Source organism: Macrotis lagotis, chromosome 1, assembly GCF_037893015.1.
Source record: "Macrotis lagotis isolate mMagLag1 chromosome 1, bilby.v1.9.chrom.fasta, whole genome shotgun sequence".
Lineage (NCBI taxonomy): Eukaryota > Metazoa > Chordata > Mammalia > Peramelemorphia > Peramelidae > Macrotis > Macrotis lagotis.
The window spans coordinates 683,736,596-683,761,386 of NC_133658.1; the positions used below are offsets into that span (position 1 = coordinate 683,736,596).

General features: G+C 33.1%; 1 protein-coding gene across 2 annotated transcripts in view; it reads left to right on the forward strand.

Moving 5' to 3' along the window:
- Positions 1-24,791, forward strand: part of PDE11A (phosphodiesterase 11A) — a 468,580-nt gene that overhangs the window by 94,730 nt on the left and 349,059 nt on the right. The gene's annotated exons all lie outside the window — the stretch shown is intronic.

A 24,791-nucleotide genomic window follows, 5' to 3' on the forward strand; every position in this document is an offset into this window, starting at 1 on the left:
AGAAAGTCTAACTGAGGGAACATCTAATGAATGAATGTGGTTCACTGAACATGGGAAATCGATCCCTTTTCTTCAAAGGTGTCACCCAGAGTTTAATAGCATAAAGTAATTATGTCCACCCAGCCATTTGGGAAGGTTTAATAGGATGGTTATTCTGCTTCCTGGCAATTTGGTATTTTTCGTGTTCACAGTTTTCTTGTATCTTTGTTTCTTTCTTTCTGTCTCTATCAGTCTCAATCTCTGTCTCTATCTCCTCTCTTTCCCTTTAATGTCCCTGTCCCTATTCTTGTTTCTTTCCCTTTCCCTCTCCTTCTCCTTCCTTTATTTATATCTCTTTCAAAATCAATCTCTTTCTCTATGCCTCTCTTTACTTCTTTTCCCCCTTTCTAATATTTTCCATGTTTTTTTATCTATTCTGTCTCTTTATCCATCTCTTACTCTCCTTCTACGCACCCCATTTTCTTTCTTTTCCTCCTACAGAAGTCCTTTTTAATGAAACCTGGACGATTTGTGAAAACAGGAACAAAAAGACTGGTCAATTTTACATTGGCTTTAATAACAAAATCAATTTCTTTTGTCCTGGCTTTTTGCTGGTTCATTCTCACTAAATTTTTCTCTAGGGAGTTCTTTCAATGGGCAGTGTGTTTCTAAGCCTGGAATGAGAAACTGAAATAATTTTGGATTGCTCTTCTTTCATATAAAGAGAGAAAGATAAGTATAATGCTGAGCCTGATATGCATCCAGATGATTTATTTGCTTAATGTTTATTGTTATTGTTGTTATTTATCCATTTTAGTCTTGCTTGACTCTGTGTGACCCCATTTTGGATTTTCTTGTCAAAAATACTGGAGTGGTCTGCAGTCTTTCTCCAGCTGATTTTACAGATAAGGAAACTGTGTTAAGTGACTTGCCCAGGGTCACACAACTAGTAAGTGCTTGAGATTGGATTTAAACTCAAGAAGATGAGTCTTCCTGACTTCAGACCTGTTGTACTATCCTCTGCTCCACCTAGCTATTCTTTGGAAATGATCATCTTACGTTTGAGTAGAATTCTATACTTTTCCAAATACTTTGACATCAGTTATTTTATTTGAATCTCATATTTCTTCTGCCTTGACTATTTTGCCATCTGCTCAACCTCTACCCACCTGGAACTGTCCCCCTACACATCTCCAAAAATCATGCTCCAAGTTTGGAACACCTACATTGAGACTGAGCTGTCTTGATTAATAAATGAGTATAAACTCACTTTGTCTGAGATAATCTAGTAGACCACAGAGTCATACTTCACATTGCATCAAGTTATCCATCCAGATAGTCTTGCCATCTGCCCTTCCACCATAAATTCCCACTTTACCTTCTCTATCTTTCTCCCTATGCTGGAAATAATAATCTACCAGTATTTTTGGAAAGGGTCTATCAATTGGCCAACCTACAAATCAACCCACTATCCCCATGACTTCCCAAATAAAAATTCTCTTCACTGCTTACCATTCCTATATGTCATCCTTTTTTATTAGAATTGAAGCTGCTCATGGACAAGAATTTTCTCTGTTTTGTATTTGTATTCTCACTAGGGACTATCTAACTCAATGGATAGTTTTTCATTGATTCATTCATTTATTTATTTCAGAATTAGAAGAAACAGTCAATATGTAAGTATTGACCAAGTAAGGACCACCTACTGTCTTTCTCTTCAGCCTTTGCCCGATGAATTTCAGCTATTAGAAATTCATTATAAAGAATTCAACTCATTCTACCTTTGGGAAACTCTAATTACTAGAAAGTTTTTCTTTATATCATCTTCTCTACTTGTTGTTCCTAATTCTACCCTCTAGGAAAGTATATGAAAAGTATAAATGTAATACTTAAAAATAGATATTTTTTGTCTTCTGAATTAATATTACTACATCCTTCAATTAATGCTTGTATGGTAAGATTGTGAGTCACCTTCATAATATACTTTTAGTCCAATCTATAATTTCATTGTGCAGTTAGATATCACAATTGATAGTGTGCTAGTCCTAGAGTCAGGAAGACTCATCTTCCTGAGTTCATTTCTGACATCAGACACTTACTCACAAGTGGTGTGATCCTGGGGAAATCTTATCTGTTTGCCTCTGTTTGCTCATCTGTAAAAAGGGGTGGAGAAGGAAATGACAAACCACTCTAGTATTTTTATCAAGAAAATCTCAAATGAGTTTATGAGGAGTGAGACAAAACTAAAAATGACTGACCAACAAAAATAATTTCAGTGGTATAGGGAGCTTTCAGAGATGAAGCACCTTTTTTCAATGAATATTTACAACTCTTTTACAACAGAGGATCTTATTGAATATCTTGAGAATACTGAGAGAGTAAGTGAAGTGCTCAGAGTAGCATAACCAATTTTTTAGAGACAAATCTTGAGTTCATTTATTCCTTGTCTGTGAGGTCAGCTGCCTGCCCATTATTTGACATTGTCTCTCTTTGTTTATCTATTAGAAAAGAATGATGATTATTTTTATCCAAAGATTATTTTTAAAAATCATTCTGTTTGATTCATTTTGAGCTTGTATCAGTCAGGAGAATGGGAAAATCAATCCTTTGCAAAGAAGTGAATTTTGTAAACTTTTGTAAACTGGAAATTTTTTAGTAAAGAAGACAGTCACTCTCCTTGGATGGTTTCTTCATTTTGCAGCTGCCCAAAGCAAAGGACTGAATGAGATGATCTTTCAAGATCATTGTGATTCATCAGATGATCAAGATAATATAATGATAAAATAACAATAATTTTATTGTACAATGGGGAAGCACAAAGTATTTGGCAGAAGAAAGGGCACTGTTTTCAGTCAGAGAACTTGGGCTGGAATCTTGGATCTGATCTTCTGAAAAAAGTCTAACAATATATTCAGGGTTCTACATACCTAGACCCTTACCTGTGAAAAGATCCTACAGTAATTCCTAAAGTTAAGAATATAATCTCTTGGAGGACAGGGACTGGTTTTCATTTTATCTTCCTCAGAGTCTAGCAATGTATCCTGTGCTTTGTAGAAACTTTAATAAGTGTTCTATTGAACTGCTTTGAAACAGGGGATATGAAATTTTATCCAATAAATCACTAATCCAATTTATACAATAAGTCACTAATTCTATTTTAGGTAAATCAAATTAATTCTGAATTATGTTCATTTTGGGGAGGAGGAAAGCATCCAAGGACATGAAGGGGAGACAAAATAGAGATAAAGGCATAGAAGCAGAAGAAGAAAGAGATAGACAAGGAAAGAGAGGGGAAATAACAAGAGGAAGACAAAAAACATACTAAATATAAGATGATAGCAAAGAAAATAATTTCACATTTATCAGCTATTAAAGCAGTAAGAAAGTCAAATTATAAGTTTTTTTATGGTCTCTACTGGTGCTTCACCAAATTTAATAAGGCTATATTGGATAATGAAGAATTAAAACACTTTCTTCTTTTTCCTGCTGCTGTTCCCCAGTACCTGGAACTATAAGGATTTGAAAAATAGAGTGGAAAACACCCAAAACCAGACCCAGAAAGAGATGTAAAATAATCAGAATCTTTTTCTGGAGAGCACAGTATTAGACATAAGATGAAGGCACAGATAAATGGACCAAAATCTTTCAGACCATAGCAAGTTGAATATGTTTTGACATTAAAAATAGAAACTTCTTCTAAACATCAACATTCCTCTAGAATAAAGAGATTAAAAATAACTGCCTGAAGCAATTAGATAGGAATTTTTTTGGGGAGGTGAATTTTATGGAGAAGATCTTGGGTAATTATATCAAAGATAAATCCTTTGGAGATTAAAAGATTCCTCACATTTTTTTTTCTGAAATCCAAGGATGTAAGAAATAAAAAATCTTGAAATATTAGAATCTGATATGACTAACTCTTATTGTATCCAACCCTCCCTCGTGTTTGTTCTTGACCTATCTTGTCCCTTTCTTGTGTAGCAAGGGACATGCAGACTCCTAGAATTTAAAATAACAGAGAAGTTTCAAAAGAACCAAAGTATGGCACATGGGGCCTAATTCTGGTAATGCTGTTTAATTTAATTTGACCCAAATAGAAAGAAATGCTTTATAAGGAATGAATGGATCAATTAATGCACAATAAAATAGTTTATAATGCTTTTAGGTGCCACAGATTTTTTTTTTATCTAACATAGACGTGATGTAAATGCCCTTTTTTATGTACAAATGAAGTCAGAAAAATTAGCTTTATTTTCCAAAGAAGGTAAGTCATGATTCCCTTCATTTGTAATCAACCATTAAGTATAATAGGAAGATTCAGCCCTGAGAAGAGTATTTTTCAGTACTTTATTCAGTCTATTCAGTAGGAAGATTCAGTCCTGAGAAGAATATTTTTCTGTACTTTATTCAGTCTGTTCAGTGCCTAATAGCTATCTTCATAACAACATCAAGAACTGATCTACTTTTAGAAAACAGCTTTTCATTTCTCTTGTGAATTGTTCACCTTTCCTGAAGCAAAGTAAATTGTTCATACAGCAGTTCTTATAATTCTATGTATGTTCCATTGGGACTAGTGCTGTGGGGCTATCTATTTCTGTAGATTGAATGATGAGTATTGAGAATCTTTAAGTAAATCCCTGATTCTAACCAAGTGAATCAAATCTGAATCTGGTAAAAAGTTCATCATGCTTGTATGGAGTTTTGAATGAAGACAATAGGTGAAGTTGTTTCTCTGTGTTCTCAGAAACACTTGCTTTTAAGTTTTGCAAGTAGAAATGAAATGGAATTTTCATTTCACAGAAATTATAATTCTTGCCTAGTATGAGATTTTAGTGGGGATATAACTTGCTTATTATATATGATTTTGGTAATTGAACCTTAAGAAAAAAAACAAAAAAACCCATGGAACTGGAATTAAAATAATGATTATTAATGTGATAAATGGAAGGGTATCCATAAGTGATAGAATAAAATATTAATAATCCTTTGTCACCACATTTATCACCATTGTTACTGTTATGTCAACACCCTATCATAAAGAGGAAAGGATAATGAAATCCAGAGGGATGTTCCAGTAGAACACAGCCACTTGTGTTATTTTCTTTTTTCCCTGTGGGAAAACACTCTCATTAATGTATTTTGGTAGACCTGTGTGAATGAGTATAACTATTCTGGAAATTTCTGGAAAGCAATTTGAAATTATACAGAAAAAGCTACTGTACAGTGTATTCAGGGTCAAAGGCTACAGAGAAGTCAGGAAGAATGAGGATTGAGAAAAAGTCACTAAATTTAGTTATTCAGAGACCATTGGTAACTTTGAAGAGAACAGCTTCGATAGAATGATGAGGTAAGAAACCATAATGTAGGGAGTCAAGAAGATAGTAAAAGGAGCCTAAGTGAAGGCACCTATTGTAGATGGCCTTCTCATGGAATTTAGCCATGAAAGATAGAAGAGATGTGGGAAAAGATGGATAAACTGAAGATAAGTGAGAGAGTGGGGATGATAAAGAGGGCAATTTGCTAGAAAAGACAGCATAGAATAGGATCAGTTGTATAGGTTAAGGAGTAAGCTTAAGAGGAAGGCTCACCTCTTTGTGTAAAAATGAGCTAAAAGAGGAGATAGTGGCCACAGACATCTGACTGATAGGAGATGAACAGGAGAGAAGATTGAACTCCAAGTGAAATACCTCAATTTTCTGAGTAGGCAAGATTCTTAGCTGAGTGAATGTGGTAGAGGGGGGAGTCACAGACAGAAAGCTGGACTAGGGTCAGGAAGATTAGGGTTTGAATCCCACCTCTTACATTTAGTAGATGTATGGTCCTGAGCCATTCCATTAATCTCTTTTTGTGTCATTTCCTTATCTGTAAAATGAAGAGATTGTATTTGATGATCCCTCTGAATCTATGATCCTAGAATGAATTTTCTTTAACAATAGCAACTAATGAGGTTTCAGCCTACATTAATAAAGAGAATACTCACATTGATGAAATTAATGAACCTTTGGAGGTAAGTTGAAGTAAGTTTTCAGTTATGGCTGACAGAATAAGACAGAAATTAAAATACTAAAAAGTATGGGTTAAGTGAATCTGAAGCTATTTATCAGATGCTAGAATACTAAATCTAAGGGAGACAAGTGAGGTTGAAAGAGATGTCTCAAAGGCTATCAAAAGAAAGCTCTGTTTCTTCACAGGGTTTAAGAAAGAATTGGAAGTCATTATTCTGAAAAGTTATATTGGCATAGAGTGGAAAACATTCAAAAAAACCTTTCTGTAATTTTTGGAAGCGTCATCCAGAAAGAATTATTGGGGGAAGGAAGATATGTGAGGTATTTATCTAGCTTTTTCAGGTTATTTAAATGGAGGACAGTTTATGTGCTTGTCTGCTGTTCCTTCCTTCCTTCCCTTCTCCCCAGACCCCTTCACCAAATACCTGACCTCAGAATCGCATTTCTTATACTCTTGCTATTTTTAATTTAATTTTCGTTGTCAACTTAATAATCAAAAACAATTAAATAAATCAGTAGAATGAAAATGGAAAGCTATTTGTAAATTGCTAAAAGAAAAAATTGATACAAATCAATTTTAACAAATAGTAACATTGATTTGCTTCTAGGTCTCCAGATCATTGTGGACTTACCAGATATTTATGCTTTTTTATTCTTGTTCTGATTATATCATCTTCCTTTTGTAAAAGTCTTAACATATATTCTTATATTCTTTAATAATTGTAATCTGTATTGTAATTGTAATTAGAATTTTTATTTTAATTTTATATTTCTTACCCTGAAATGCCATGATTTATTTAGTCATTAGCCAAATTGTGAGGTATATAGATTCTTCGATGTTTTTACTATTTTGAGTAAAGCATTTTTTTATATTTTTGTACATATGTGTTTACTTCTTCTTCCTTGAGTTCTGCTCCTGATTTTTTAGATTTCAAAACTATGACCCAGTAGTTGTCTCATCTAGTAACTTTCCTCCTGATCCTGGAACCTTCAACAACTCCCGTGGCCTTTTAATCCTAGAATACTTTCCCTTAGACTGGGCTATTGTCCCAGTGATGGGTTCTTCCATTTTGTGGAGCAATCCACCATTCATTCTCCTCCCAGAACTGCTTCTGACTTTCTTCCCCCAGACAGTTCCCCATTCTCTCTTCCCATCCCAACTTTTCAGCTTCCTTTTGTGAGATGTCTTTCCACATTAGAGTGAACCTCTTTGAATTTATTTTCTCAGTGCTTAAAGTGAGGAACACAGTAGGTGTTTGATGAATATGTTCTGATTGATTGACAGTATCATGTCCCTCTTCAGTCTTCTTTCTTCAGACTAAGTTCCTTCAACCAATCATGAAATGATAGGAATTCAAAGCAACATGAGTAGTTGTCCACCTGGTGACATTCTCCAGCTTATCAATACTTTTGTTAAAGCAGTGTGGAACTCAAAACAGGACAATCTTCCAAATGAGGTCTGTTGATGGGGAGAGAAATGGGAGGGTATTTTAGTTTACCTTAAGAATGATTTTTTTGGCTGCCACATCACTTTTCTGTATTCCTGTGTATTACACTGTGGCCTGCCAAATCCTCAAATCTTTTTCAGAAGAACCATTGTCTAGCCATGCCTTTTCCAACTTGTAGTTGTGAAGCTGACTTTTATCTCTATATTATCTCTGAATTTTCTATTGAAACTCTGCCTTTTAGATCCAGTGCCATTCTATAATAGAGCAAATTTTTTAAAAAGTTATTTATTTATTTATTTTGAATTTTACAATTTTTCCCCCTAATCTCGCTTCCCTCCCCCCACCCCCCACCCCCCACCCCCCACAGAAGGCAGTCTGTTAGTCTTTACATTGTTTCCATGGTATACACTGATCTAAGTTGAATGTGATGAGAGAGAAATCATATCCTTAAGGAAGAAACATAAAGTATAAGAAATAGCAAAATTACACAATAAGATAATGGTCTTTTTTTTTTAAATTAAAGGTAATAGTATTTGGTCTTTGTTCAACCTCCACAATTCTTTTTCTGGATACAGATGGTATTATCCATTGCAGATATCCCCAAATTGTGCCTGATTGTTGCACTGATGGAATGAGCAAGTCCATTAAGGTTGATCATCAACCAAATGTTGCTGTTAGGGTGTACAATGTTCTTCTGGTTCTGCTCATCTCATTCAACATCAGTTCAGAGCAAGATCTATTAAGATTCCAGCTACATCACTTACTTTTTTGGTATCTCTCTCATCTTTATATCATCTGCAAACTTGATGAGCATTCTATCTATGCCTTTCTCCAAGTCAATGACAAAAATATGAAACAATGTATAGAGAAACATATAGTTCTGATTTCCTCTCCCCTTGAACTATAAGCAAATACTTAGTTTGGTTATCCACCCAAGTCTGATTTTGTCTAATTGGATAATCATCTATTCCATATTTCTTCCTCTTAATAAGAGTAGTAGTATATGACACTGTCAAGGGATTTGCTAAAATCAAACTAAAGGAATGAAAAACTAGAAAAAAATGTGAAATTTCTTATTGGAAAAACAACTGATCTGGAAAACAGACCCAAGAGAAAAAAATTTCAAATTATTGGATTACCTGAAAGCAGGATCAATAAAAGGAACTAGACTTCATCTTTAAAGAAATTGTCAAGGACAGCTGCCCTGATATTCTAGAAACAGAAAGTAAAATAGAAATTGAAAGAATCAATCAATAATTTCCTGAAAGAATTCCAAAAAGAAAATTTAGGGAAGGTTGCTTAACCTTACCAGATGAAGGTGGCTTAACCTTATCAGGTCTAAAATTATATTATAAAGCATCAATCATCAAAACTGTCTGGTATTGGCTAAGAAATAGAGTGGGAGATCAGTGGAATAAGATTAGGTGCAAAAGAGATAGAAGGAAATTATTATAGTAACCTGCTGTTTGATAAACCCAAAGAGTCCAGCTTCTGGGATAAAAACTCTCTCTTTGATAAAAACTGTGGGGAAAATTGGAAGTTAGTATGGCAGAAACTTGGATTAGATCATCATCATCTCACACCTATACCAAGATAAGATCAGAATGGGTACAGGATTTAGACATAAAAGATAATATTATAAGAAAACTAGGAGATCAAGGAATAGTTTATCTGTCAGATCTATGGAAAGGGAAGCAGTTTATGACCAGGAAGATATGGGGAACATAATTAAAAACAAACTAGATAATTTTGATTACATTAAATAAAAAAAAAAACTTTTGCACAAACAAAACCACTGTAACTAAAATCAAAAGAAATGTAGTAAATTGGAAATTTTTTTTACAACTGGTATTTCTGACAAAGGATTCACTTCTAAAATATATAGAGAACTGAGTCAAATTTATAAAAAACAAGCCATTCCCCAGCTGACAAATGGTCAAAGGACATGCAGAAGCAATTTACATTTGAGGAAATTAAAGCAATCCATAGTCATACGAAAAATTGCTCTAAATCATTACTGATTTGAGTAATGCAAATTAAAGCATCTCTGAGCTACTACCTCACACCTCTCAGATTGGCCAATATGACCAGAAAAGACCTTGATCAATGTTGGAAGGGATGTGGGAAATCTGGGACACTACTAATACATTGTTGGTAGAGTTGTAAACTGATCCAAACTTTCTGGAGAGCAACTTAGTCTAACATGACCTGTCTATGATATTCTTTGGAGTTTTTATCCTGGAGTCTCTTTTTGGAAGTGTTTTGTATATTCTTTCAAGGGGACATTTTGTCTTCTTAGTCGAGTATATTTGGACAGTTTTCCCTGATAATTTCCTGAAAGATATTTTCTAGATTCTTTTTTTTGATCTAGATTACCTGATAGATCAACAATTCATAATTTATTTCTCCTGGATCTATTTTCTAGGTCATGTGTTTTCCCTAAAACATACTTTAAATTTTTTATTTTTTTTAGCCTTTTGACTTTATTTGATGGAATCTTGATGTCTTATAGATTCATTAATTTCTATTTGTCCAATTCTAATTTTTAGGGTTTTATTTTCTTCACTTAGCTTCTTGTGTTTTCTTTTCAAGTTGGTAAATTTTACTTTTTGCTGAATTGCATTCTACTTCTAGTTGGTTAATTTTATTTTTTGAAGAGTTATATTCTTTTTCCAGTTGGCTATTTTTATTTTTAAAGTTATTCATTTCTTTGGTCAGTTTTTCATAATTTTTCTGCATGTCTCTCATTTCTTTTTTCCATTTTTTCTTCTTCCTCTCTTCTTTGCTTTTTAAATTCTTTTTTAAACTCTTCTTTGAATCCAATTCTTAGACTCATTTGAGACTTCTTATGTAGGTTAATTTGTCACTTCTTTCTTCTTTTGAGGTAGTATTTTTATCATCTTTATGTGCATAGTAGCTTTCTATATTTAGCATTCTTTTAGTTATTTTTGCCCATTTTGATTGTTTGAGCTATACAAGGAATATAGACCCAGGCTTTTTTTTTGCAGGGGCTGGAGTCTGATCCCTGGCTTATCACCGGTCAAGATGCTACCTATGCAGCCCAGGTGTTGCCTTTTGCAGAGCTTTATTTCCTTCTTTATGTCCAGACTCTGCCTACACCATAGTTAGTTACCAACCCAGACCTGTCTTTTGTCCCAGTGTTCCCAGGGATCAGACTTTATCTGGGGATGTGACCCTTCCTACTGTCTTTCTATATAACTGTTGGGACCTGTGCTGTTGCCTAGCCACCATGACCTGGGCTGGCTGCCATCTTGGCTCTGCCCTAGAAGTCAACACTATACAAAATTAACAATTATATTTAAAGAATCAGTGTAGTTTGATTTTCTTCTTACAACTTGCACCTGAAAAGTTGCAATAACTAACCCCTTTTAGTTGTAAAAGAAAGGAATTTAATAGACTTTTCCTCTCTCCTTCCTCATTCTCCTTTATTTTTGTTATTCAAAATGTTCCTTTTTCTTACATGGGATTAGGAGCTAGACTGAGATTTCATTGAAATAAGGAGCTCTCTAGAGTAGAAACTCCCTTGTTCAATTCAGATTGGCATCTCCACAACTTGTAGTCTTAGAGAGTTGCTTAGAATGGACTTGTTCATGGTCATTACCAGGCAATACATGTTAGAAGTCAGCTTTGAGCTCAGATTTTTCTGGTTTGAAGGGCAGTTCTCTACCCACTATTCAACATTGCTTCTTGTTTTTGGTTGTATGCTTCTTTAAATCCTTTTTGCTATTCTTTCTCCATTCCAACTCCTCACTATACTTTATCACTCAGTAATTTACCTATACAACATTAACTTTATTTTGATCACTCCATAGCCAATTATATTGGTAGTGGATAATCACAGTTGTAAATTATCAATTTTTGAAGTACTTAATTCAAATACTTAGAGTTACTTCAAATGTTCATTTTCCTTCCTCCCTTTCTTACAAATTTGATTTTATTTTTCATTGATTTTCTAAATACTTTTTTAAAAATCCTGTTGTTCCCCCAAGCCAATTGGGGGAAATTGGGTTTTTTTTTCCTCCAAGAACTATTCAGGATGCTTTGAGAATGAGCCTTTCATTTAAAAAAAAGAATCATAGAATCATAGATGGAGATGCAACAGAGATCAATTAATCCAGACATTCCTAGTCTTTTTTCCAAGGCAAATGGGGTTAAGTGGCTTGCCAAAGGCCACACAGCTAGGTAATTATTAAGTATCTGAGACCGGATTTGAACCCAGGTACTCCTGACTCCAGGGCTGGTGCTTTATCCACTGTGTCACCTAGCCGCCCCCATTCCTAGTCTTAATTCAAATGAATTATATTTGCAAAGCACTTAGCACAGGTCTGGAACATAATATATACTGAATAGGTGCCTATTCCCTTCCTCTTTTCTTAAACCTGGCATCCATAGATAGATAGATAGATAGATAATGATTTCAACATAATTGGTTTCCTTTTTAATAACATATTTTATTTTATGAATTTAAAACAGTATTCTGAGAAGCAATACCTAGACTTCATCACACTGCCAAAAGGATCAATGAAACAAACAAAAAGAATAAGAACTCAATCTACTTCAGCCTCTTCATTTCACAGATGAGGAAACTGAGGACAAAAAAAGTTGAAGTAATTGAGAATTGCTAGTCCTAAAGTCCTAACCCTTTCAGTATTGCACTATAAGTGTACTAAATTTTAATAGATGCAATGCTGCATCTAGGTATATGGCACAGGACACAGGTTATAATAAATCATAGGAGAATCCTAGTCATTTGTTCTGAATGAATTTCTTTTTTTTCCTCTTTGTCACTTCCAATGAGATTTTGCCTTTCCAGTTTTCACCAGCTTCAGAGGGCTTCATTTGGAAAGTCACTTGGTAAGAATTGTAGGTCAGCTGTTTTGCTTAGTTGACTGAAACAATCAGATTCCACAGCTTTGAGAACTGTAGAGTTATACAGGTATCCAGGGAACAAATTGGTTCAGCTCTGTGTCCTTCTAGTTTTTCAGTCATGCATTCATGGTTACCATAAAAACCAAAACATATCCATCAGAAGGCCGAGCCCTCTTGGGAAAGCTCTTCTTTGTCCCTTCAAATGAGAGCTGTTTGGTTTATGTCACATTTTCCCCAAGAACAGCATTACAAGTAATTTCTTTCTAAAGTTTGCTAAACACTTGATTGTGCTTTCTATTTCTTGACTGTTTTCCTTTCTATACTTACTTTTTTCTTCTTTTTTTTAAAAATAAATCATCATTGAAAGCTTATTTGTACAAAATTGTTTTCTGATATTTCCTCCTTTAGACTATGAACTCCTCAAGAGCAAACATTGTCATTTTTTATTGTTATACTTATTTATTTTTCCAATATATGTAACAATAATTTTCAACATTCATTTTTGTAAAGTTTTTTCTTTTCTGCCCTTTCCTCCCCCTAATAAGTAATCTGATATGGATGACAAGTGTGCAATCGTGTTAAACATATTTTCACATTAGTCACGCTGTGAAAGAAGAATCAAAACAAAAAGGGAAAAACAATGAAAAGGAAAAAACAAAAAAAACATTTTAAAAGGTGAAAATAGTATACTTTGATTTGCATTCAGATTCTATAGGCTTTCTGGTTGTGTGTGGATGGCATTTTCCATCACAAATCTTTTAGAATTGCATTAGATTTTCTATATTATTGGGAAGAGCTAAGTCTATCATAATTGTTCATCACATAGTATTGCTGTAAAGGCACAGTGTTCCCCTGGTTCTTCTGGAGGTGAAATTCAACATTAATTAAGGCAATTCTTTCCAAGTTTTTCTGAAATCTGTGTATTCATCATTTTGTAGAAAACAATAATATTCTGTTGTATTAATATACCACAGTTTGTTCACCATTCCTCAGAGGATGAGTACCCTCTCAATTCCAGTTCTTTGCCACCACAAAAAGAGCTGCTTTGAATATTCTTGAACATATGGATCTTTTTTCATGTTTTGTGATCTCTTTGGGGTACAGACCTAGTAGTGGTATTATTTGCCTTTCTTTGTATCCCAGAACTGATCACTTAATAAATACTTACTGACTGATTCTATATTACATAAATTTCCATTTCACTCTCCCTCCCTTTAGAGAGAAATCATTTATTGTAAGGAATTTTTTAAAAAGAAAAAGAACAATCATCAAAATTGATCAAAATATTGAAAATAATTAGATGATATATGTGATATCCTACCTCTATAAATTCTGCCCCCTCTGCAAAGAATTGGGGGGGAGATCCACCTCCATTTTACTTTGGGACTTCTGAGTTCTCCAATTTTATCAAAGACTTACAAACACTATCATTATGTACAATAAATACCAGTTTCAAAGGAACATCAATAGCCCATTGTTTATGATGCCACCTAGTGGATTTTATCCACGATTATCACATAGTAATATCAGGATGACCCAGTTTAATCAGGGCAGGAAATATGAATATAATAGAAATTTCTTTAGGATTGCATTAACTAGCAATTCTCTTGAAGCAATTAATTATCCTTTAGCAACATTAACTACATGTCACAGATTGGGAAACAGAGAAACCAGAAGTTAAACTGTTTGAATCCACTGAGGACCAATTAGGAATAAAGATGAAAGCATCTTTGGAGTTATTTTATAGTCAAAGGAAAAATATGACTTGATCTACAAAAATCTATTTTGCATACTTTTTTAGGGGGAACAGGTCCATAGTTTAGAAAGGAACATCTCTAGATTCTCCTCTTGGCTTAGAAGTAGAAACATTTGGTTCTTGGCTAGGGATTGATAATTGTGCTTAATGAAATGGTAATTGTTATTATTTGGTTCAGATCTTTAAATTTCATTGATCTAAGGAATCCTATGGTATTGATGCATATGTGTTTTCTGGTGTGAAATATCCCTTCACTGGCACTGACCAACAAATGATTTGTAACTTGTGGTCTTAAAAGAATTCCATGGACCTCTGAGAAGTTGTGACATATCTAATAATCACATAACTAAAATGTGTTAAAGTGGAAACTTGAACATAGACTCTTCTGCCTCTATGGTTGACCCACCATACATTAGACCCAGCATTTACTAATAATTGTGATGATTGATTTATAGTTGTTTCAAGAAATAACCACATTTATAGGGCAGAGAACAAGCCTATGTGATTTGTTTAGATATCTAGCAAAAGTATAGGAAATTCTATATAGCCGATGAAGAGTACAGTAGTGTTGAATTGGGACCCAATAAATCTTTATTTTGTCACTATCCAGCTTTTTTGACACTTGCAAAAACCACTTTTTGGAGGGCCTTAAATAATTCTCCAAAGTCACTTCCAAACTTAACTGCTTATAGAAGCCTCTAATCCCATATTTGAATGGTATTTCACTGAGCTTTTACATATAAAGAATGATTTTGATGACAAAGGCATAATTATTGTGGTTACTGATGTGACTTGGCTGTTTATTAGACCATGTTATAGAAATACTTATCTTCTTTCAAAATTCTGAGGTAATTATGCTGGTTTTATATAGGAAGATATTAAGATCATCTGAATTCACATCCTGGATAGATAGTTGAAGTGATTGGTGATTGAATGTTGATTAAGAATGAATTAAGGGGCAGCTTGATGGCACAGTGGATAGAGCACTGACCCTGGAGTCAGGAGGACCTGAGTTCAAATCTGAGCTCAGACACATAATAATTACCTAGCTGTGTGGCCTTGGGCAAACCACTTAACCCCATTGCCTTGCAAAAAACCTAAAAAAAAAAGAATGAATTAAGAATTGAAAATTGAAGAATTGAATTAAAATTAATATCAGTTTGAGTTATTATGTCCAATATTGAGCAAATTCTTCATAATTTTATAATTCTTTTTGTCATATCAGCAAGATAGATAAAAAGTAAGCCATATCCTTATTGAAAAAGATGAGGAGAGGGAAAGAAAGCAGAACTTTGATGGTAAGGAAAATTCACAGATAAATAGATAGTATTTGAAGATACCAAAGCTCATTTTTACTGAAATCTTTCCTGATGCCCCAGATTAAAGTGATCTCTTCCTCTTCAAATTTCTTAAAATACATTATCTAAACTTTTCCCTTTGATTTCTTATTTATGTTCATATTTTAGATTCCATTTAAACTTCAAAAATGGTTTTTATAATAACACTTTAAATTTCACATAGATCTTTATGTTCATGGGATAATTTGAGTCTCACAACAATGTTATACGTTATAGTTTTTATCCCCATTTCATGAATAAGGAAGCTCAGAGGTAAATAAATTGCCCAGGATCAGACAGTAATTAAGTGTAAGAGATGAGATATGAACCCAATTCTTCCTGCCCTGAGTCAAGTGTTTTAACTTAACCTTGTATAATGTTACCCTTCATTGTGAGCTTTTTAATAATTTGTGTCTTCATTCATCTTTGTATGCCTAACTCTGTATATTTTAACTATGAGATATTTAATGAATGTTTATTCTGTTGACTTCAATTCAGTTTTGTTGCATTTATAATTTATACTGGCTACAGAGTTTAATGATAGTACATACTTAGGAACAGTTGAAAGTAGAGACGTAAGTTCTTTGCCTGTGGCACATGATTTTGTTTGCACAATTATACTAGTCTGTGACAATATGATCTGACAATTTTTACTGGCCCATGATTAGTGACCTGCTAGATCACAAAAAAATTAATATTTAGTTCAAATTCAGTTAAGGGGAATTTGCATATTTGTGATTAGTTATACCTACCTTGCTGCATTTCCTGACATTTAAATATCTAACCCCCTTTTTTAAAGATCTTCATGAAATAGGATCTTATTTTGAATTAAAATGGTCACAAATCAAATTCCAAACATTTTAAGACATCAGAACTAAGAAGCATGCTAAGATTTTCATACATTTCTCTCATCCAATTTGTCACCAGTCAGCTGTTAAATACAAGAGATGTGAAAACATAGTAATGTTCCTGTACTCGGAATCTGCTTATCAGAGTCAATTATTTAGTTTACTACACTTTGTTCAAGAAAAATATCTATTTGTTACCAAAGGTTTCTAGCATCTGGCACAATCTCATTAGCATTACTGGAACTGACTTGAATGTTTGCTTATAAGACTCTCAACCTGCTGTAAAGAGAGGATTTTTGTAGTGTATATGAAACATAGCAAGACCATAGATGGTTGAAGTGGTTGTTGCTGTGTTGCTGCTGCTGCTGCTGCTGCTGCTGCTGCTGCTGCTGCTGCTGTTACTACTTCTATAGTAGTTTGCTATTGTTAAGGGCAGCTAGGTGAAATAGTGGATACAGTGTTGCTCCTGGAAGATACACCCTTCTGAGTTCAGATGAGACACTAGCTTTAAGGTCCTAGGCAAGTCACTTAACTCTATTTGCTTCAGTTTCTCCATATGTAAAATGAGTTGGAGAAGGAAATGGTAACACACTCTGCTAAGAAAACCTTAAATGAGTTCACAAAGTGTTGGACCCAACCCAATAACAGCAACATCTTTACTATCCAGAAACGCTACCAGAAAAAGTATTGTTATTTTTTTTCCTGGAAGAAAGAAAAGAGGGAAGGAAAGGAGATGAGAAGGAAAAAGGAAATATTAAATTTCTTATATCAGAGATTCCATAATTTATCTTGATAACATATTTCCAACCTAATTTTTTGAATTATTTGTCTTGTTTGTTTTTGCAAAAGAATAGGGTGGTGACCCTTTTGGTGGGGCTGTGGAAGCAACTATAAATTTTTTCACAGAAGACCATGAAAAATTCTCCTAGGATTTCTTTTAAATTTTTAAAAATTGTTTCATAGCCACCACACCTCATTTAATAATGCATTTTGGGTAGTCTCATTCCTCCCTTTCAAACTCCTTTTCAAGGACACGAGTAAGATTTTTTTTGGCAATAGTCAATCATATTTCTTTATTTTTTTTATTCAATTTGTAATTTACAGCCCTATTTTCCTCTCTCCCACACGGTTCCATTACTTTCAGCCTCTTTCTATCACCCAAATCAATGTCATTTAATGTGTGTAATGGAGTGAAAAACTTACATTGAATCAATTTTCTGCTTCAGAAGAATTCTTTTTTTAAAAAAAAAGCACAACAAGTATCTTTCTAAAGATTAAATAAATCTGCATTGAACTGTGTAGATATGACACATAGTCTTAATTGTACCAAAGCTTAAAATTACAAAAAATCAGTATTGCAGAATTTTAATAGAGTATCTTTCATTTTTTTAAGAAAATTAAATGTACTACTTAGTACAAAAAATGGTTGCTTTCATGCTGACTGCTTCCATTTTGTGTTTTAATACTATTGACCGTCCCTGAAAACTGACATTAAACTGTATCTATTTCTAAACCACTTCTTGGGCTACTTTATATACATACATACATATATATATATATATATATATGTGTATATATATATATATATATATATATATATATATATATAAATCAACTGGTTGACTGAAATTTCCCCTTTTTAGCCATTTGTGACAGTATCAGGAAAATATCAATTCATATCCACAATTCAGATTTACTTAATATTTCCTAAGAATTTCATATTTCATTTTTCTTTTACTGTTCTACAGGATTTTTGACTAAAACTATATTACTAATAATATAGTGATAAAGACAATATTTCAATGAAAGGGAAAAGTTTCTTCCTTTCATTCTTCCTTCTTTCTTCCTTTCTTCTTCATCCATTGCTACTCTTGGAATACTTTAACTTTCATTCTCTATAAATTTAATTGCTATTTTTCTGGATCTAGCAAATATTCCTTTGAAGTTTGGTAAAACAATGAATAAAATAATCTAGGTAGTCTTGTTATTTTTAATATATTGGTTCCACTAATCCATAAAGCAACTAATGTTTCACAAATTATTATCTGTATTTCTGCAATGTATATTTTATAGTTGGATTCATACGATTCCTGGAAGAATCTTGGAAGATATTTTTATTGTTTTTTAGTCATTTTGAGTGGAATCTCTTTTTAAGCTCTTCCTTTTGAGTTTTATTGATTATATATAGAAATGCTAGCAACTTGTGTAGATGTATTTTCTATCTGTCAACTTTATATTGAAGTTGCCAATTACTTCAATTTGTTATAATTCAATTGTAAGCATTTTCCAAGAATATCTACAAAAGCAATAATTTTGTTTCATTCTGATTATGATTTCTAGAGCTTTTAATAGAAGCAGGTGTTAGATTTTGTCAAATCTTTTCAATCTATTAATATAATAATATTGTTTTATTTCTCTCATTCTTTTTAAAAGACATGAGTAAGATTTTATTTCCTCAGTAATAATAAATCTGATATATTATTCTAGTCAAAATATTCATGCTGATTATGCATGTAGACTTAACTCATTTAAACTAATTAGTGTTTATGTACACAATGTATTGTCACATACGTGTTCACTAAAGGTATCCACAATTGTCACAGAGGTCCTAATGAAAGTCTAAAAAAACAGATATGTTTGCAAATGACATACAATTGCATTAGATCTATCTTTTGCTACATAATGCTCCTCCTCTGTGAAATATATTTTCTTTTAGATAAGACCTGTAACTTCATTGATAAAAAGAATTTTGGAAAAAACTCTTATTAATTCAGAGTTGTACCAGCTCTGTAATATATACCCTTAGATTAGATGACAGACCAAGGATCATGCACTCAAAGTACATTGGCTGTAGGTCTTCCAGTCACCTCTTATCACATTCTGAGGACAGCTCTCTACCTTCTACAGCATTCTCACTCTTCTTGCCAGGGCCAATCCCTCTACAGAGGATTAAATCCTTAATTTTATCATATCTTATTTTCTCCAGTAGATTGACACCAATTCTTTCTAATCTTTATTTTCTCCCTATCTGCTGGTTCCTTGCTTGATACTGACAACTGCATTTAGGTCTCCTCTTTTCTTAAAGAAAAAAAACTGAAAAGATCTCACCATCTTGTCTAACTTTCATCCTACAACTCTCCTCACTTTCCTAGTCAAATTCTTTGAAGAAGCTGATTATATTCAATGCTTTCATTTCCTCTCTTCTTATTTCTTTGCAGATAACTCTAAGATATATGTATATATATATACATGCACATATATATATATATATATATATATATATATTTCCACCCATGTCACTTCCTACATGAAGCCTTATATACTTAGCATTTAGTACATACATAATAGGTTCTTTATACATTAGGTTACTGATTAATAATTTGGGGGTTATAGCAGTAGCGAAGATCAAGAAAGGTCCATGGAGAAAGTGATACTTGAGCTTTGTAGGAAGCTAGGAATTTTAAAAGGGAAAGATACAGATGCATGTGTGTTTTCCAAAGTATACGTTTACTCACTAAAATCCAAGAAGCAAACTGTATAATAGTTTAGCTGAAAGGTTGTTAGGTTTTTTTTTTTAACATGAATGGAAAAGCTGGTTTTTCAATCATGTCATGGGAGTGCACAGTATGCTGCCCTTAAAATAGCAAGGGAAACAAGATGCCTAGAACTCTGAATGAATCCTTGTGGTAGTTGTATGGAAAAATATAGACTAGGAAAGGAAAGGATGAATTCAGAAAGGTTGAAGTCTATATCCATGCAGGGCTTAGATATGTCAAAGGTAAATACCAAAATATTGAAATGGCATCTTATCATTGAAAGATCTTTAATCTTTGTCATATATTACAATTTACATGTCTGATCTTTGATTAAATCATGTGCTTGCTAATGCAAGGCTCCAAGATTCAAACTGCAATAAAACTGCATTTTAATCCATGTTTATCTCTAGTTCCTACAGATTTTCACAACATGGTTCAATCACACTTTTCTAGTTTTATATTTCATATTCCCCTTCAGGTACTCTAGAGTAGTAATGTCAAAATCTGTACATAAGGATCCCTATGTCCTGCATGCTGATTTAATTTTAAAATGTATATCATCTATGTTTTATTGTATCTATATTCATCTAAAATATTTCTCAATTGAATTTTAATCTGGTAAATGCAACCCATAGTTTGTCACTTCTGTTCTATAGTCTTGTCATTACCACCTTCTTGTCATACTGACCCTTACATATTAAACTCTATCCTCTCCATGCCTTTGTATTGGTTGGCTCACAAGTTTTGAATGGGAGTCATGGGAGTCTCCCTTCTCACTGTACTCTTTGAATTACTATTTTCCTTCAGGACTCAATTCAAGTACCATCTTCTGCATGAGTTGCCAGTTTATAACTACATCTTCAAATGTCCTTTCTCTTATTAGAATATAAAATTGTTCAGGATACTGTCAGTTTGAATTTTTTTCCTTTGTGTCATTTCCCACAACAGTTGGTATGTAGCAAGATATGTTGAAAAGTATTCTTATGATGCAAAGATAGGCAAGTATTTATGAAGCAAGAGATATTCTCTTTCCCCTTTCAGGAGTCTCCTGCAAGATTTTGGCTTTTGGTAACATCATCCTGTCCTTATGTTTATGTAGCTTTGTACTCAATAATCCTTTTTATCTAAACTAGACAGATTGACAGAGACTACTAAACTCTAAACCAAGTTCTTTGTTTTAGAGGAGATAAAATTTACTTTAGGTTAAATGAGTTAGAAAGTGAATAATTTGTTTAAAGATTAAACTGCAATCAATCCAAGTAGGAATGATAATCTTTCTTAACTAATAATGTAGTTAATTAATAATATAAGAGTTTATTCCTTTATTCTAAACCAATGCAACATGAATTTGTTACACTTCAAGGAAGATATTTGGCTGGTTGTATACATACAAAGACGAAATGAAGAAACGAGAGAATATAGTCTCTGTAGTAGAGAAAAAGCAATTGACCATTTCTGAATTAATTATAGACCACTCTGGCAGTCTGGTGAAGACTACAGGCCCCTTCTCCAAATGTTTTTAAATACATAAAATTATATCTGTGTCTATGTGTTTCTGTGTTTATGATTAACCAATTTTGTTGAAATAAAAATTAAAATGTTTTTTAAAAGGTCTACTCTATAGAAAAAATGTAAATTTCATAAGGAAGGAGATTATTTCATTTTTGCCTTTGTATTATCAACATCTAATTCAGTTGGCACATAGTACATTCTCGTGGGTTTTTTTTAGGTTTTTACAAGGTAATGGGGTAAAGTGCCCGAGGCCACACAGCTAGGTGTTTATTAAGTGTCTGAAGCTGGATTTGAATTCAGGTACTCCTGACTCCAGGGCTGGTGTTCTATCCACTGCTCCACGTAGTTACCCCCATATAGTACATTCTTAATAAATACTTGTTGCTTGATTTTTTTAAAATATTAGCTTTATATTTTTTCTCTTTTTAAATTATCAAGCATTTTTTTTCCTCCCTCCTAACAAAATGATCTCAAAAAAAGTAAGTTGGGAAAATACAAAACTCTTGTATCATAAAAGTATAGTTAAACAAATCACATTCACACATTGACCATATCAAAAACTGAGTTTGTCATTCTACATATTAGTTCATTATTCTCTATAATTAGATGAGCAACATTTTTCATCATTAGTCCTCTGAAAACATGGTAGATCACTGTGCTGATTAAAGTTAAATCTTCCATAGTTTTTCATTTTCACAATATTGATGTTATGATTTAAGTTGTTTTTTGATTCCACTCACTTCATTCTGCAAGTCTTCCTATGTTTCTCTAAAACTGTCTTTTTTCACTTCTAACAGTCCAATGAGAATCCATTACACCATAATTTGTTTAGCCTTCTCCAAGTGTTACCTATCCTCTTAGTTTCCAGTTTTTTACAATTAGAGAAGCTGCTATAAATATTTTCTACATCTCAGATCTTTTCCTCTTTCTTTGATTTCTTTGGAGTAGACTTGTGACTGTGTTTATAAGGGCTTCAGATGACAAGTGGAAATCTTTCTACTTTTCATGCTTTTCTTTTTCATAATATTTCTATTAAGTTTCCCATGCAATAAAATCCAAATTTCTTTTAATTTTGTCAGTGGCATGCTCTTTTAATTCCTAGGTCTTTAAATTGAAAGAATACTTTTTGAATGTATTTCTCTTGACTTTAGTTAATCTTGTCACTTTCTCAAAATATTACACCATTTTAAAGAAATTTGTAAATATTTTACTTTTTTTGAAGTTAGATAAGTGATTTGTCCAGAGTCACACAACTAGTAAGTGTCTGAGGTCAAGTTTGAATTCAGGTCCTCCTGATTCCAAGGGTTCTATCCATTTTATCACCTGTTTCAATGGTTTATTTTTTGTAAGGGACTGAAAATGGAGACTTGATATATATAAAATATAGATTTAACCCAATAAAGTCTTATACAACCACATCCTCTACAAAACTAAACCAAAACAAAAAACAAAACCCCAACATCTTAAATTGTCTACTTTTTATTGTTCCTCTGAAAACTAGATGTGGATCTTGGATCTTAGATCATAGCTGCAGTGAATGATGAATTTACCTAAGCAGCAAAAGGCATTTGCTAAACTTGGATTTAAATGGGTTTTACTTCTCTTTCCTTTGTTTTTCATAAAAAAAGGAAAAAAAAATCTAAGTACAGAATGTTTAATAACTGCTAGTATTATTTTTGTTCATCAAAACACATGGAAAGTGGGAATAATCTACTTTGCTTTCAGAATTGTTTTCCTCTCTAGCATCTCTCCAATTGCTTTTATCAACAGATTTTATTTCCAATCACCAGAAGCTGTGACTTTTGGGAGTATAATGATTCAAGATCCTTGAGAATTTGGAAAAAAACATCAAGAAAATCTCAAGTTGAAAAATGTGAAAATGTCTGGGATACATATTTTCAACCTTTTCTCCCACCTTTACTTTTCTTATTATGTTCACTGTTACAAGTAAACCTCATTTCCTAAGTAAATATATTCTTTAAACTCTGTATAAATCAAATTTATATAAGATCATATTATAAGGCTGCTAATACAAGACATTGTTTATAGCACATCTAAGACTTGGGAGACAAGTTCTAGGGAGTCAGTCTCCTAAGCCATATAAGTGATTCACCCAGGATGAGATTTGAACATAGATTTTTCTGACTCAAGACTAGCATTCTTTTTTTTTTGTTCCACACTTCCTTCCATAAGTGTATACATTATCTATATCCAAATAAGTAGGCAGTTAGGTGAAATAGTGTATAGAATGCTGGGCTGAGTTAGGAAGACTCATATTCCTTGATTCAAATCTGTCCTCAGATTGTATGATCCTGGGCAAGTCACTTAATCCTTTACAATGAGCTGAAGAAGGAAATGGCAAACCACTCCAGGATCTCTGCCAAGAAAGCCCTAAATAGGATCACAAAGTCCAAACTAAATAACAGTCCCAATAAAAAAATACAAATAAAATTAACTGTGTTTAAATAGTTTTTTTATTCCTTATTACTGCAAAGAGGTATTATAACAGTTATCATTTTTAATATTTACAAACATTTTGGAGTTTTCACACCCCTTTGATTTAGCTATTACTAGCAGTTAATTCTGCATATGTGTAAGTAAGGCTCAATAGAATTCTATGATTGGTCAATGATCGTCCAGGTAAGGTAATGTCCAAAATGGGATCTGGCCTCAAGCTGAGCGAGCACTCTTTCCATCAGCAGATCAACCTACTGATCTCTTAGATTTTCCATTCTTCCAATATTCTGTAAGTCTCTTATTCTTAGCTCTATGATCTTAGCAGTGCTGGTAATCCCTCCTTCTGTCTGTGCTTGTCTCAGCCCTTCCACATCTTGACATCCTGGGCAGTTTCTGTCTGACTTTCACAAATCTTCCATAAAGTATTGATTTCACATGCTGGAGATCTTTAGTTATTTTTGATGTCTCTTGAGTTCCAAAATGGTTCTATGATTATCTTTATATTACTCTTGTTCCATAATGAATTTATTTTCTATTCTGAACAGCATGGAGCAATGGACTAAAAGCATTCAGTAGAGTAGGGGGCAAGTCAGGAAGAAATAGGTTCAAATTCTGCCTTAGATAATAGCCTTATGACCCTGGCAAATCACTAACTTCTCTGGAACTTTGGTTTCCAAATCTGCAAAAGCAGAGGGTTAGACTCAGTGGTCTCTAAGGTTCTTTTCAGCTCTGAATTTACTGTTGTATGTCTTTTACATCACTTTTTACATAAAAATTCCATTATATTTTTTATATTTAAAGCATGTAGGATTTAAATTACTTAAATTTACTTAGCAATTTAAAATGCTTCTGGATATAATATTCTTTCACTCATTAATTCATTCATCCAGCAAATGTTAGAGTACTTATTATGTACAAGGTCCTTTAAAATAATAAACAGCTATAATAATACTTTACATTTGTGCTTTTAAATCCACAACAACTCTAGTAGAAGCTGGTAAGGGACACTGGGACTCAGGAAGA